This window comes from Mus musculus, chromosome 14, assembly GCF_000001635.26.
Source record: "Mus musculus strain C57BL/6J chromosome 14, GRCm38.p6 C57BL/6J".
NCBI lineage: Eukaryota > Metazoa > Chordata > Mammalia > Rodentia > Muridae > Mus > Mus musculus.
The window spans coordinates 3,302,805-3,318,473 of NC_000080.6; the positions used below are offsets into that span (position 1 = coordinate 3,302,805).

General features: G+C 41.5%; 1 long non-coding RNA gene across 1 annotated transcript in view; it reads left to right on the plus strand.

Annotated features, from left to right (window-relative positions):
• 1700110I01Rik (RIKEN cDNA 1700110I01 gene) overlaps positions 1–3,027 on the plus strand; it is a 43,430-nt gene extending 40,403 nt beyond the window's left edge. The window contains exon 4 of the long non-coding RNA NR_038059.1: positions 1,860–3,027. This is a non-coding gene — a long non-coding RNA (RIKEN cDNA 1700110I01 gene). The remainder of the gene's footprint in view (positions 1–1,859) is intronic.
• Positions 3,028–15,669: the final 12,642 nt, after the last annotated feature.

A 15,669-nucleotide genomic window follows, 5' to 3' on the forward strand; every position in this document is an offset into this window, starting at 1 on the left:
AGGACTTGGTGGTTTGGGTATAAATGTGTGGTTATATTCACATATACTTCACCTCTGTTTTTTTTTTTTTAAACTATGTCTGTATGTGTGTGAATTTATATCTGTATGTGTATATGTGAACATGTACATGCATTTTCTAGCTCTGTTCAGGGAGAGGACCTGTGAGCAATGACCATATTGCACAGCCAGATAGATCTTGGTTCTTAAATACCATTCTCTAAGGAACCAGGGCTCCCTGGAGGAAAGGATGACTTCAGGGCTGAGAAAGAAATAAGAGGAGAGCCTGCTTTTACTCCAAACTAGGCAAATGCTCAAAGGAATGAGGGATTCACACCCAAAGGACAGAGTAACCAGCTTTTAGCCTGTGCTAATTTAAGATCAAAATAACAGATGACAGGAGCTGGAGAGAGAAATGGTCGAGTGGTTAAAAGCATGGCTGTTCTTCCTGCAGACCTGGGTTCAATTCCCAGAACCCACAGTGCTGCTTATAGAGGATCTGGTACCCTCTCTGCCCTCCATGAGTGCCAGGCACACACATGGTGTACAGAAAGACATGCAGGCAAAATACCTGTACATGTAAAATAAATAATAAATTAACCAAGATTATAAACTATTGATTAAGTGGGGACACCTGAGTCCATAGCAACATAATTAAATATATTAAGAACAAACAAACAAACCAGGATGTTTTATGAGTAAGAAAAGAGTCACACAATCTTGATCTACCTTTCCCAAATTTCAAGATACTGAAGAACTGCAAAGGGAAAAAGAATTACTTCTCATGGAGAAACTGTGAGGATGTCACCTTAGTCAATAATCAAAGTTAATGTCAATAGTAAGTGGCAACTCAAAATCAAGTCCCACTTGGAGCTGGGCAACAAAGCAACACTCTATGTGGTCAAGGTTTTCTAACTAGAATTTAATCAGAACAAAATATCAGATAAGGGGGACAGCAAAACGTTCAGTGGGTAAATATCTTTGTTGCCATGCCTCACGCCCTGAGTTTGATCCGCAAGGACCACATAGTGAAAGGAAAGAAATGTCAGATGAGCCCAAACTGAGTGACCTTGCATAAAATAAAGGTACCACAATCTTAAAAATGTGTCAAGGTCTCGAGAGAAGCTGTGTCACACAGGACAGCTAAGTGCAAGACAGGATTTTCAATCAGGTCCTTTTGCTAAAGAAATTATGATTGGGGTCATTTTTCACATTTAAATGGGGTCTCACTATTAGAATGGAAATGTGTACCACTATTGACTCTGATCATTACACTATATCCATGGAGAAGAATATCCTGAGTAGCAGAAAATAGACATTAAAGCATTTGAAGGTGGAAGGCCAAGCTCTTGTCACTGTACTTGTGACTTGTCAACTGACATGTCTCCAGGACAGAAATAACTTTACAGAAGAAAGAATGTCATCATTTGAAAAACACAGTTTTAGATTTATGGATGTGTGTGTGTGTGTGTGTGTATGTGTGTGTGCCACATGAGTGTGGATACCCAAAGAGACCAAGACAAGGTGCCAAATTCCCAGAGCTGGAGTCACCGGTAGCTGTGGGTTGCTTGACCTGGGTGCTGGGAACTGAGCTCTGATCTCTTGTAAGAGCAGCAAGTATTCTTAGTGCTAAGGCCAAGGCATCGCTTAGCCCCTGCTTTGTTTGTAAAGTGGGTTCTTATTGGTCTGGAGCTCTTCTGTTAGCCAGGGTGGCTGACCAGTAAGCTCCAAGGATCTGCTTGTCTCCTGTGTGCTAGAATCACAAGTGCACACCGTCACATCTGGGGTGAGGCTCAAACCCAGGTCTTCAAGCTTGTGTGGCAAGAACAGTAACTGAACTTTCTCATTCTCTACTCTGACAGTAGCATTGATCTTCCCAGACTGATAACTGCTGAAATCCAGGTCACGGCTCACCTCACCAAACTCAAAGCAAGGAGTGAGGAGAGGGAGACTCTAGACAGCCACTGGACTACAACCATCGGCTCTGAAATAATGAGAAACTATTGTAAGCAGACAGATGCCTTGATGTCTCTGAGAAGTTGCAAAAGAGACAGCTGTCTATGAAGATAGAAGCTAGACCGCCTGTCAAGCTGACATGGAATGAAGAGCTACAGTTCCATCTTCATTACATCCTGAAATTGAGCTCCATCTTCAAATTGATGCCTCAGAATCCATAGGAGCCATCAAGCAAAGAAATACACCCTGACAGGTTGTCATGGCCTCCGCATATGTGAAGTTGCCTGTGCACTAAAGGTTATCAGTCATGATGTCATGTCCTCAGCTGGTTTGCCTGCATTAAGGCAGTTACCCAGCGCTGCTTCAGTCTTTTGTGTAGTTGATATTACAAGCTTACACCACCAGGCTTAGTTAACAGTCCTGTGTGTGTGTGTGTGTGTGTGTGTGTGTGTGTGTGTGTGTGTGTGTGTGTGTATGTGTGTAAGGAAGACTCTGCTTTCACTGATAACTGGGCTATTTCAAAAGTTTAATTTCTCGGGATTTAAAACTTCTAAACTTTTGTAAAAGGTACAAATTGAGAATCTCAAAATATTGGACCACCTTGCTTTAAAAACTTTTTTTAATGAAAAATGGTGTGTGTGTGTGGCTAAGACACAAGTCAAAACACAAAATTCATTTATATTTCACACCTCATGAATATAGCCTGAAATTAATGATTTACAGGATTTTTAATGAGCTTATGCTTTTACTATGACCCTTCAATTGAGGTCAAGTGTGGAAGTTTCTCCTGGTGGCACTGTCTTGGTGCTTAGCAAGTTTTGGATTTGTAAATGTTTTAGGCTTTCAAATTTAGATGCTTAGTGTATGGTGCTTCCCCAGTGGCAATGTAAAATGCATAGGGATAAGTATATACGTGGTGCTGGACCAATAGTTACTGAGTTCTTAAATATTTTATCAGCCTTCCTCAAATAGAAGTTTCTCACTCATCTCAATGCAGACCAGAATTTAATTGAAAAGCTTTTGCTTCATTTCCAGCAAGTACAATAAATTAAAGCTGGCCATACTTGAATGTCTATAAGGCTGTTGTATGTTTTATTGATTTTATCATCTATGGAAATATTCTCAATTGACCCACAAAGAGGAGTTTACCTTATTCTTCCTAATAAAATTGAACATACATTTTGAAGAAGGGACTTTAAAGCTATTAAATTCAAATGCTAGAAAAAATATTTACAACGCCCTAAACCGAGGCTATGTGTCCATTCCCTAGCACCATGCATATTTAACTAGTTTACTTCTTGAATGTCTCTCTGTCTCTTTGACTCTGTCTCTCTCTCTATGTGTGTCGCTGTCTCTGTCTATCCTTCTCTCTTTCTGTCTCTCTGTCTCTGTCTCCTGCCTCCCCTCCCCAGCCTCTGGATCTTGCTATGCAGCTCAGGCTCCCCTTAAACCTGTTTTAAACTAGTTCATTTTTCAGTACAGCATTCTCTGAAGTTCATTTCCTATGTGGTAAGGGTCTATCATCAGAAAGATGATAGAAATTAGAAATGTTCAGACCTGACTCCCTAATTAATGTATTCTTCAATTATTAAAATCAGCCAGTCTTTTATAATTTTCGAATTGTTTTAAAAGGTACACTGCAAATGGTGTTTACTTATAATCACACCATCCCACAACATCTGACTTAGACCCACCTCTCTTACTGTCACACCATAGCACACCATCTGACTTGGACCCACCTCTCCTACTGTCACACCATAACACACCATCTTACTTAGACCCACCTCTTCTACTGTCACATCATCACACACCATCTGACTTAGACCCACCTCTCCTACTGTCACACCATAGCACACCATCTGACTTAGACCCACCTCTCCTACTGTCACACCATAGCACACCATCTGACTTAGACCCACCTCTCCTACTGTCACACCATAGCACACCATCTGACTTAGACCCACCTCTCCTACTGTCACACCATAGCACACCATCTGACTTAGACCCACCTCTCCTACTGTCACACCATAGCACACCATCTGACTTAGACCCACCTCTCCTACTGTCACACCATAGCACACCATCTGACTTAGACCCACCTCTCCTACTGTCACACCATAGCACACCATCTGACTTAGACCCACCTCTCCTACTGTCACACCATAGCACACCATCTGACTTAGACCCACCTCTCCTACTGTCACACCATAGCACACCATCTGACTTAGACCCACCTCTCCTACTGTCACACCATAGCACACCATCTGACTTAGACCCACCTCTCCTACTGTCACACAATAGCACACCATCTTACTTATGCCCACTTCTCCTACTGTCACACCATAGCACACCATTTGACTTAGGCCCACCTCTCCTACTGTCACACTATAGCACACCATCTGACTTAGACCCACCTCTCCTACTGTCACACCATAGCACACCATTTTACTTAGACCCCATCTCTCCTACTCCTTTTCATCTGGCGTTTGAATGTTCTCTGATTACTGCAGTTATATTTAACTAATTACATTCATACTTAGAATTTTCAAAAATCACAAAGGACACAAACACTGTCTTTGACCTAAAGGACCATATAGTCTGTTTGGAAAAGTTTATTTAATAAAAGTTAAATTAGCAAATTTGGTAGGAATACAAAAAGATTAATAAACAGATGAAGGGTTAAGCTAACCTTTAATGAATGAATATAATTTTCATAGGCAAAAAAGGGATGTGGAATGGAGTGGGATGTTCCCAGTGAGGAGCCCAGAATGACCAGGTAAGTAGGAATTTCCACAACACATTACTAGAGCAAGAAGGGGAATCCATTGAAAAGGTATACTAGAAATATTTGAGAGAAATAAGCAAACTTGAAATTGTTATGTGGGGTCAATTTATGAGTCTAACCAGTTAAGTACCAATCAGTTTCTTCATGTTCCTGGCCTTGGATTTTTCCCCCTCTTACCTCTAGATTCCGGATTGTAACATTAAGAGTGGCCACTTTCAACGATCACCCTAGCTTACAACAGTTCCTGGCTACTTTTTTATTCTTAATTCCTAGAAATCAGGATTTTATGCTGAAGCTTGATTTTGATCACAGGTGATTAAAGTTAGAGATGTCTTATTCTTCCTAACCAGAGATGTCAGACTAAGGCGGTGAAACTGGAAAAAACATGGCCAAGTCTTTCTGTTACCTTGGGAGCTGAGGGTGGCCATCTGGTATCTGTCATATGCACCAATCAGCTGAGAAATTCACTCTTCCCAGGAAATACAAATGGCAGGAGAAGCAATGGCTCATCATGGAAGCCTCCCAGTTCCCAGTGGCTCCAGTCATCCCTTTAATTGCTGACCCTTCAACTGCATTTCTGCCCCTGTATTCTATGATACCTTGTGTCTTGTATAAATAATCCCCTCTTTCTGCTTAAGTTAGTTTGCTTTGGGTTTCTGTTTGATACCCAAAGAGTCCTAATATGGTAATAACAAGATACTTCCTGAAACCCTGCTGTCCTCTACTTCTGTATGTGTCCCCCACCTGCATTCTAAGGATAGATAAGCTTTCCCTTATTTCTCTTTTAGGCTTTGTATATTCCCTGCTTTAGAAATCTGAGCATCACAATTCACAATCCCTCTCTATGCCTTTGCTTTGACTCCCTGGCTTTTACTCCCTATTCTTGAAGGAAATGCTAACAAGGAAACGGAGAACACCTGGGAAGGTCATTTATATATGCCTGGGCTTATGAACAGATATGGGCTCCATTAGTCTGAATCTCCCAGGACATATGATAAAAAGGTTAAAAAACAAGAAAGAGCCAGGCATATAAACATAGCAGACAATATTGAAAGTCAAAAAAAAAAAAAAAAGAAGGATGAACATAATAGTCACAGGAGGAAATGTGGAGACAAGGTGTAGAGCAGAGAATGAAGCAAAAGCCATCCTGAGCCTTCCCCACCTGGAGATCCATCCCACATATAGACACCAAACCCAGACAATATGGAAGATGACAATAAGTGCTTTCTGACAGGATCCTGCTATAGGTGTCTCCTCAGAGGCTCCACATGAGAGTGACAAATAATAAGGCACATTTTTGCAGCCACTCTTTGGATTGAATATAGAGTCCCCAGTGGAAGAGTTGGAGAAAGGACTGAATGAGCTATAGGGGGTTGCAACCATAGGAAGAACAACAATATCAACCAACCATATCCCCTAGAACTCCCAGGGACTAAACCACCAATCACACATGGAGTGACCCATGGCTCTAGGCACATTGTGCCAGATGACGTCCTTGTTGGACATCAATGAGAGGAAAGGCCCTTGGTCCTTTAAAGGCTTGATGCCCCAGTGTAGGGGAATGTCAGGGTAGTAAGAGAACACTGTGTTCTAAATATCTTTAAAAGTCCCACAGTCTTTACATATTCTTAAAATTTCAATCTCTTTAAAATATTCATCTCTTTTAAAATTCAAAGTCTTTTTACAATTAAAAGTCTCAACTGTGGGCTCCACTAAAACAGTTTCTTCCTTCAAGAGGAAAATATCAGGGCACAGTCACAATCAAAAGCAAAAGTCAATCTCCAACCGTCCAATGTCTGGGATCCAACTCACGATCTTCTGGGCTCTTCCAAGGGCTTGGGTCACTTCTCCAGCCAGGCCCTTTGTAGCACACGAGTCATCCTCTAGGAGCACCCTCATAGAAGCAGGTGGAAGGGGCATGAGATAAGTGGGTTCTAGGCAGGTAACCAGAAAAAATGGCTAACATTTGAAATGTAAGATTAAAGTGTTTTAAAATAGAAAAAAAAAATGAAGACCCAGAAATTAAACTATACTTATGGACACTTGATCTTCGCCAAATTAAAAAATATACAATAGAAAAAAGAAACACCTAAAATAAATGTCGCTGGTCTAACTGGGAGTAAGTATGTAGAAAAAAGAAAGTAGATGCATATTTGTCACCTGGCACAATACTCAAGTCCAGGTTGATTAAAGATCTCAACATAAAACCAGATTCACTGAATCTAACTGAAGAGAAAGCAGGAAAGAGCCTCAAACTTATGGGAATGGGGTTAAATGTTATAAACGGGAACTCCAATAGCTCAGACTCTAACATCAAAGTTTATAAATGGGCCACAAGGAACTGAAAAGCTTCTATAAGACAAAGGGCATAGCCAGTAGGACAGATTGACAAACTACATATTGGGAGAAAAATGTTCACTAACCCCCCATCCAGTGGAGCACTAATATCCAAAATATATAAAGAACTCAAGTAGATAACCACCATAAGAGCTAAGAACACAATCTAAAAATGTGGTAGAGAACTAAACACAACATTCACAACAACTCATCTTGAATGGCTGAGAAGCACTGAAGAAGTGTGCAACGTCCTTTGTCTTCAGAGAAATGAAAACCAAAATGACCCTGAGGCTGGTTTCCAGCGGTATACTTTCCAGTGAAGAATGCTAAGATCAAAAAAACTCATGTGAAAGCATATGTTGGTGAGAATTTGAAGAAAGAGGAACATTCTTCCATTTCTGGTGGGACTGCAAAGTGCTATGGCAACTCTGGAAACCAATATGGAGTTCCTCAGAAATTTTCAGATTGATCTACCTGAGAGACAAGGACCAACCTTACTGGTGCATGGCCTGCTACTTTCAGTTTTCACTTGATGGCTTGTTACTCAGATTTTCTTATTGGGCTATGACTTTGCTCTTGTCTTTCTGATTCTCAAGCAGTTCTCTGTTCTTACACATTTTTTGAGATACCTCTAGCCACTGGGACTTATTTATACCTTCAAATCCCTCTAAATTGGGGGACTTCTAATACTTGGAGAAGCTGAGTGACAAAAGCAAAGTATGTTGAGCCCTTTGGTGTCCAGTGCACACGAATCTATGGGAGTCTAGATATGCTAATCCTCTAGAACATTCTTTAGGAAAGCAGCAGTATGCTCTCAGGTCCCTGTGTGACCTCACCTTTGTCAGCTTTGTCGGCTTTTCTACTGCTGGTCTGAGAACAATTGGAAACTCCTGGAATAGATGTCTCATATCTAATTTCCTTTGTCATTGTTAGTATACTAGTGGGAGTAGGTTTGATGGAAATATACTCTCAAACCTTAATCAAACCAGTGCTTTTTATGGACCATCAGGATGAAGTACCAAGTTCAAGGAAAGTTCTGCACGAACTGGTCAAAGCCAGCCAAGTGGAGCAAGAAGAAAGCCAAGCAGAAGTCATTCATTCCCAGCACCCTCAGCACCTTTCTCCAGGACAGGGTCACTTAGTTTTGGTAGGAGAAGGGATGACCTGAGATAGCTGTCCCATATTCCCTCAGAAAAGAAGGGGCCAGGAATATTGGGGAAAGATTATGGGTGTCACGGGGCAGTAAGCAGAGTGTAAAGTGAATAAGTAAATAGATATTAATACAAAAATATTTAATTATTTAACAAAATGGCACAAAATGTATTGTTATAGTAATTCTAGTGTATACACAGGCAATCAGTTTAACACCCAGATAGACTAGATGTTGTAAACTAGGGTGCCTTTGTTATTGACATAAAGTATGCACGTTGCAAACATAAATAAAAAAGAAAGATGTTCATCCCAAAGATCTATTATTCTCCTCAAGTCTAAGTGTTTGTGGTCACCTTCACCAGAATTCTAGAGACCTCTGTTCATCCAGGTCTCAGGTCTCATCCAAAGCACAGACCTGAACCAGCTGTGGCCAAGTGTTCCTGTTCTGCCTCAAGCTTCAGAGACACTGGAGGGGCAGCCCTGGCCTTCAGGTGGCAGCCATTCCAGGTCCTCTGTCAGCTAATGGAGTCTTCCACAGAGGCCTGTCATCTCAAAAATAGAAGCTTGGGTATTCCAAAGATTGGGATGCCACTCTACAGTCATGATGAGTTGGTTACGTGAGACCATAGAAGTTAACTAATGTCTGTATGACTGTTTTCCTTATTTGAAAGTGAGTAATGAGATCAGCTGAGGAGTGGTTGCTAAGAATAAAATCACTGATTAACGTGAATGATAGGACTCTACAGAGCATGGGCTTAATTTTCTGCTTCCAGTGCAAAGAGCTGGGAGAGTTCAAAACAAAACCAATAGAAACAACAGGAATATTAACAACAACAATTTTTAAAAAACCTTCTTAGTGCTGGGATTACAGTTATGTACCAACTCTGGCTAAGGTTTGTATGTATTTATAATAAACAAACAAACATCCCTATTCCAGTTCTAGCAGTTGCCTCAGAGAGAGCTGTGTGACACTGCATGCTGCTTCCTTTCCCCAGATAGGTCAGGTCTTCAGTTCTCTACCAGGTCAGCTGGACCTAAGACAGTGTAGTTAACCTTCTTACTGCCATGGTATGATTCTGCAACAATCCTTTTCTTGGTAAAACTGAGCCTGTATAGAGTAAGCCCCTTGTTGTTGGATCCAGGATACTTTAGGCCAGCAAACACACAAGCCACCCTTAGTGAAAGAGAAAAGGAAAAATCACATTGCAACAATATGTGCCATCATTGGAAGAAAAAGCCCTCATCTTTGAAGCCATCACCTATCTTCCCCTGATTTTTGAGCTCTGCATATTGATATTGTGTGGCTCAAGAAGGTAGTGAAATTCAGATGTTTTCCCAAAGAAGACATACATGATTTTTCACTCTTTATCTGTGAGGTTAGGGGGTATTATAGCACAGGTTCAGCAAAGCCAGCATAAGAACACAGAAGCCAGAGATGATAATGCCAAAGGGAAAGCATCCTGAACTTATAGACACATTAAAATTGAGGTTTCATCTTAACTCAGGTCATTGCACTCCCAGCCCTACCCTCTGAGTCTTTTTTTTAAATTTTTTTTATTACATATTTTCCTCAATTACATTTCCAATGCTATCCCAAAAGCCTCCCACACCCCCACCTCCCCTACCCACCCATTCCCATTTTTTGGCCCTGGTGTTCCCCTGTACTGGGGCATATAGAGTTTGCCTGTCCAGCGGGCCTCTCTTTCCAGTGATGGTTGACTAGGCCATCTTTTGATACGTATGCAGCTAGAGACAAGAGCTCCGGGGTACTGGTTAGTTCATAATGTTGTTCTACCTATAGGGTTGCAGATCCCTTTAGCTCCTTGGGTACTTTCTCTAGCTCCTCCATTGGGGGCCCTGTGATCCATCCAATAGTTGACTGTGAGCATCCACTTCTGTGTTTGTTAGGCCCCAGCCTAGTCTCACAAGAGACGGCTATATCATGGTCCTTGCACTAAATGCTTGCTAGTGTATGCAATGGTGTCATCATTTGGAGGCTAATTATGGGATGGATCCCTGGATATGGCAGTCTCTTGATGGTCCACCCTTTTGTCTCAGCTCCAAACTTTGTCTCTGTAACTCCTTCCATGGGTGATTGTTATCAATTCTAAGAAGGGGCAAAGTGTACACACTTTGGTCTTCGTTCTTCTTCAGTTTCATGTGTTTTGCAAATTGTACCTTATATCTCAATATATTAAGTTTCAGGGCTAATATCCACTTATCAGTGAGTACATATTATTTGAGTTCTATTGTGATTGTGTTACCTCACTCAGGATGATGCCCTCCAGGTCCAACCATTTGCCTAGGAATTTCATAAATTCATTCTTTTTAATAGCTGAGTAGTACTCCATTGTGTAGATGTACCACATTTTTTGTATCCATTCCTCTGTTGAGGGGCATCTGGGTCCTTTCCAGCTTCTGGCTATTATAAATAAAGCTGCTATGAACATAGTGGTACATGTGTCCTTCTTACCAGTTGGGACATCTTCTGGATATATGCCCAGGAGAGGTATTACGGGATCTTCTGGTATTACTATGTCCAATTTTCTGAGGAACCGCCAGACTGATTTCCAGAGTGGTTGTACAAGCTTGCAATCCCACCAGCAATGGAGGAGGGAGACATAACTACAGATCCTGAAGAAATCGAAAACACCATCAGATGCTTCTAAAAAAGGCTATACTCAACAAAACTGGAAAACCTGGACGAAATGGACAAATTTCTGGACAGATACCAGATACCAAAGTTAAATCAGGATCAAGTTAACGATCTAAACAGTTCCATATCCCCTAAAGAAATATAAGCAGTTATTAATAGTCTCCCAGCCAAAAAATGCCCAGGACCAGACGGGTTTAGTGCAGAGTTCTATCAGACCTTCAAAGAAGATCTAATTCCAGTTCTGCACAAACTATTTCACAAAATAGAAGTAGAAGGTACTCTACCCAACTCATTTTATGAAGCCACAATTACTCTGATACCTAAACCACAGAAAGATCCAACAAAGATAGAGAACTTCAGACCAATTTCTCTTACTAATATTGATGCAAAAATACTCAATAAAATTCTCGCTAACCGAATCCAAGAACACATTAAAGCAATCATCCATCCCCCTGAGTCTTATATTTGCTGTGAGTACAGCATCATGGTACAACCCGCAACATCCTTATTGCACAACTTTGCAATTTAGGAAGACAGATATTGCAGAAGTCATGGCTATGAGGCTACAATGTAGTAATGTACAGTCCAGGATGACCTTTGCTCTATGATGCCCACTTAAATTGTCTGGTTGTATTTGAGAACAGGACCATGTGCAAGATAATGTTTTGAAGATAGGACAGCAAGTTTACCATTTATATTTGCCCTGTAGTTGATCCCCTATGTTTGAAAGAATAGGGAGTGTTCCTTATAAAAGATAGCATTGTAAACCAGAGATTTTGTGAAGCACATGGATATATATATATACATGTGTGTGTGTGTGTGTGTGTGTGTGTGTGTGTGTGTGTGTGTGTGTGTGTGTGTGTATATATATATATATATATATATATATATATATATATATATATACATACATATATATGTATGTATTTATGTATGGAAAGAATGAAAAGAATGACCACTATCAAGGAATGCACCATTAGCAAATATCATCCAGGTTTTATACAATTAAACGTATAGGAGAAAGATATTTGCCTCTGTGATACAGGAAATCCCTGGGAAATTGGAGTATATATCATATGAATTGACTCAGGTGGCATATTTATTGTTGAGAAAAATCTACTACATCCTCAGTCCCTAGAGATTTGGGGCTAACAAAATCTCTTAAGCATGTCAGAGTCCTAACCAACGTTCCCCCTCAAAAGCACATGACATCTAATGAAGCAGTTAGAATTCTCCAGCTTTGGAAGGAGAGGTTGCCAAAGGGGATCACACGGGTCCATGAGAGGCTCCAGGAGAGGCACCCCAGAAAAGGACCAAGTTGGGGAGAACTAGTTAGCAGGTAGATCATGGAAGTTGCTAGTGACATCATCAGTAATGCCTTCCTTGGAGAATCTCTTGTATCTAGGAGAGAACTAGAATCTTCTGTGTTGTCACCTGTGTTGTGGTGACAGCAACTGCCTGTGGTTCATCTCTTCTGTTTGCTCTGGGATCACCAGCAGGAATGTTTTCCTGGCTGCTCAGGCTATGTCAGAAAGAGAATGGCGATGAAGGAGACACCAGACCAACAAAGAAGGAGGAGGGAATCCTTTCTCATGAAAAAGGAAGAAGGAAGTCATTCTGGAGAAGGCACAGTGAGTCCTGGGCAGAGTTGGGGATCTTCCTGGTAGAGGTAGGCTTGAGCTGGGCCTTCCAGGAGTAGGTCTTACAAGCTGAAGCCTTGGACTTTGCCAATGTCAAAGAGTCAAGAATTTCTGATGATTAGTTTGACAGAGCCAGGAATTGACAAACCTGCAGCTACTTTTCTGGGAGCTATTTAATTTCAATTTGAGTGGCAAAGAATGCCAGGAGTGGGCACTATGGGAATATCAGTGTTTTATTCCTTTCATGGAAGGGAGTTGAAACACTTCATCTTCCAGATTACTGTAGGTAACTTGAGTCTCTGATGAAAAGAACAGAGAAGGATGCTTCCCTGGTCATGTCATGTGGTGAGGACTCAGACACTTTGGATTTGAAGACACTCGATTAATTAGAGCTTGATAGTGCTAAGCACTATGAACTTCAGGATTTCCCTGAAACACATCTGATATGACCTGACAATGTTCCCCATATCTTTTTGTCTGAGGCAAATTATAGATTTCAGGGCAAGGGGTCCTGTAATAGGGAGTGTGGCATATGTCTGACAGTGGTGATTAGGAAGAGGACATAGCTTAGCAAACCAGCTGGAAGATAGCTTTTCTGCTCTTTTATGGATTCACCCTGTCTTTACCTTTTCTCTCCCTCAGTCTTCTTCTTGGGACTCAGAATGGTCTCCCCTCTCCTGGGCCATCAAGTATGCAAATTCATTTGTGTTTATCTATCTGCAGGGTCTGCTAGAAATACTTCAACCCAAAATTCCAACATCACTAATCAGATATCAAATATAAATAAAGTTAGAGAATTGAAATTGGATATGAGGAAGATCAGCAATGACATGGAGGAAATGTGTGGAATCCTGAACGTTTACATGTATGAGAATTTGAACTACAGGTAGGAATTATGCCCAGTACCCTGTTGCCTGTATTGTGCCATCTGTTAACCCAATTTCCTTCCATGAATGGAGTGTGTCATCTCCCATCATTCAGTTAAGTTGCACTGACAGGTGTTTAATTGTTGGATAAACAAGGTGCTGTGTGTTTATTATCAACTTCTTTTGTACTTGACCTTGGGTTGCTTGCAATCTGATTGTTGCTGTCAACAGCTGGAAGGACCTGCTCACACTTGCTGCCTCTCAGTGTGTGAATGCAATGCCTGCAGGCTATCACACCTTTACTCTGATATTGTTCATCATATTCTGAGCGATGGCACCTCCCTGGATTTATTGGCATTCTAATTGTGTCTATGTGTGTGAACTTAGCTGTGTGTGTTTTGTTCAGGACTGAGGCTCTGGGACCTTTGATGGGGTCTGAGGATTTGTGTGATGCACAGTTTGCAGGTCCTGTTGGTGTGAGTCCATAGAGGTCCAAAGTGATCACCAGGGAAGTTTGCTCCTGGTGTTTCCTGGTTGTCACACAGGAATCTCCTCGGGGAGGAGGTGTGATAAAGCCTTTCACCTGTAAATAATAGTTGTGTCCTCTGGGAATTCACATAACAACAGGAACCAAGGAATGAGAATCCCTGCCTTAAAAATAAGAGGAAAGTCATTACAGATACCTATAGGACCCTTGCCTGTGGCACAGTGTATTGGAAAATTGTCATAGAAGTAATCTATTCCTTCAGGCTTGCCCAGGAAGCTCTTGAAGGTCAGCTAGCTCCATTAGGTCTCCTTGCTCTGCTGTCCTCTGCCCAGGATAGTAAGTTTAATTAGCACCAAGGGGACCCAGTTTTAAGGAACTAGGATGTGGCATGCAATTGGCTTGGGTAGTCCATGATACAGCCTGTTTGCACATGATTATTGAATCCTCAATTCAGCAGATTATTTGCTTCTTGGGCCATGACCTAACACAGGATGAACACTGAATTCAACATCATTAAATCACAACATGAGAAGACAATGTTGGATATGGATAAAATGACCCAGTCCATAATTGCTTCCATGAAGTTCTCCGAGGAACTGTTAAAAGATAACTATTCCTACAGGTGAGTCAGTGACACAACTGAGACCCCCAGAACTAGGTAGGAAATGCTTCTGTCCTTTTAGGACTTTGAAAAAACGCAAGGGCTCTGGTTCTATGTTATCTTTTTTTTATTTAGGAACCCTGCCCTGAGGCAAGGGTCTTGGATTTGTACCTCTTGGACTCAGTTGTCCTAAGTGTGAAAAGTGTCCAAGACCCTCCAATCTTTATTCTTCCAAATTCAAGGACCTCTACATAAAAACTTTTCCACCACGCTGGGAATATCCAGGAACCCTGAACCTCTAGGGTTCTGACCACAGATTAAAAGATCTAGGATTCCAGACAAAAATGGAAAGAGTGTACACTTGTTGGGTCAGCTCAACTCTCTCAGAGGAGATAAGCCCTCTCCCTGCTGAAGGTTTTATGGTACCACAGACCTATAATCAACCATGAAGAACATTTCCTCTTCTGTGATGTATAGGGTGCACTCTTGGTGTCAGGGCTTTCAGAAGTTTGTTGAGTCCTGTGGAACATGGGCGGTATCTTGATTTGACCTGCCTCTGTTTGCTGCTGCTATGTATACTGTAGACTCTTCTGGGACAGTCTGGGGTTCAGGGCCCTTGTGGGACCATGGGACTTGTAGTAGTGGCAAGCCAATGGAATCTGGCTGGGAATCACCAATTTTTTTTTTTTGTGGATCAGCATCAAGCAGAAACACCACCTCCGTGAGTGCACTCAACTAAAGGAAAAAGTGAGGATATTACCGAATGAGAACAGAAAGGTGCTGTTGGAGTAGGCTGGAATGCAAGTGTCCCGTGGGGAAGAAAAGAGGTTCTGTGAGGAGGCCAGCAAGAACATCTGTGCCTCAAGTGCCAAGGAGCAGCAGGTAGGATGATGTGTATCAGAGGCAGATTGCCCTCATGTCTAAACATAAACATAGACAATCCAATGCAACAGTCCACCAACTTCTCCAGGCACTCACCTATGTCTCCTCCAAGTGTTTGTTTATGTGATCATCTACAGGGCTCTCTGTGGAGGTAGCTTGGTTCAAGAAACTGCATGTTTGGCATGCAAATGTTCCTGCTCTGCTAGAATCAATAAGGGTGATAGGTTGTTTACACATCACAACACTACATGCCTTAAGTTTGAAGGATGCTGTGTTGGAGCCCTTGTTGAGAATAGCAAGAGCTTTGAAG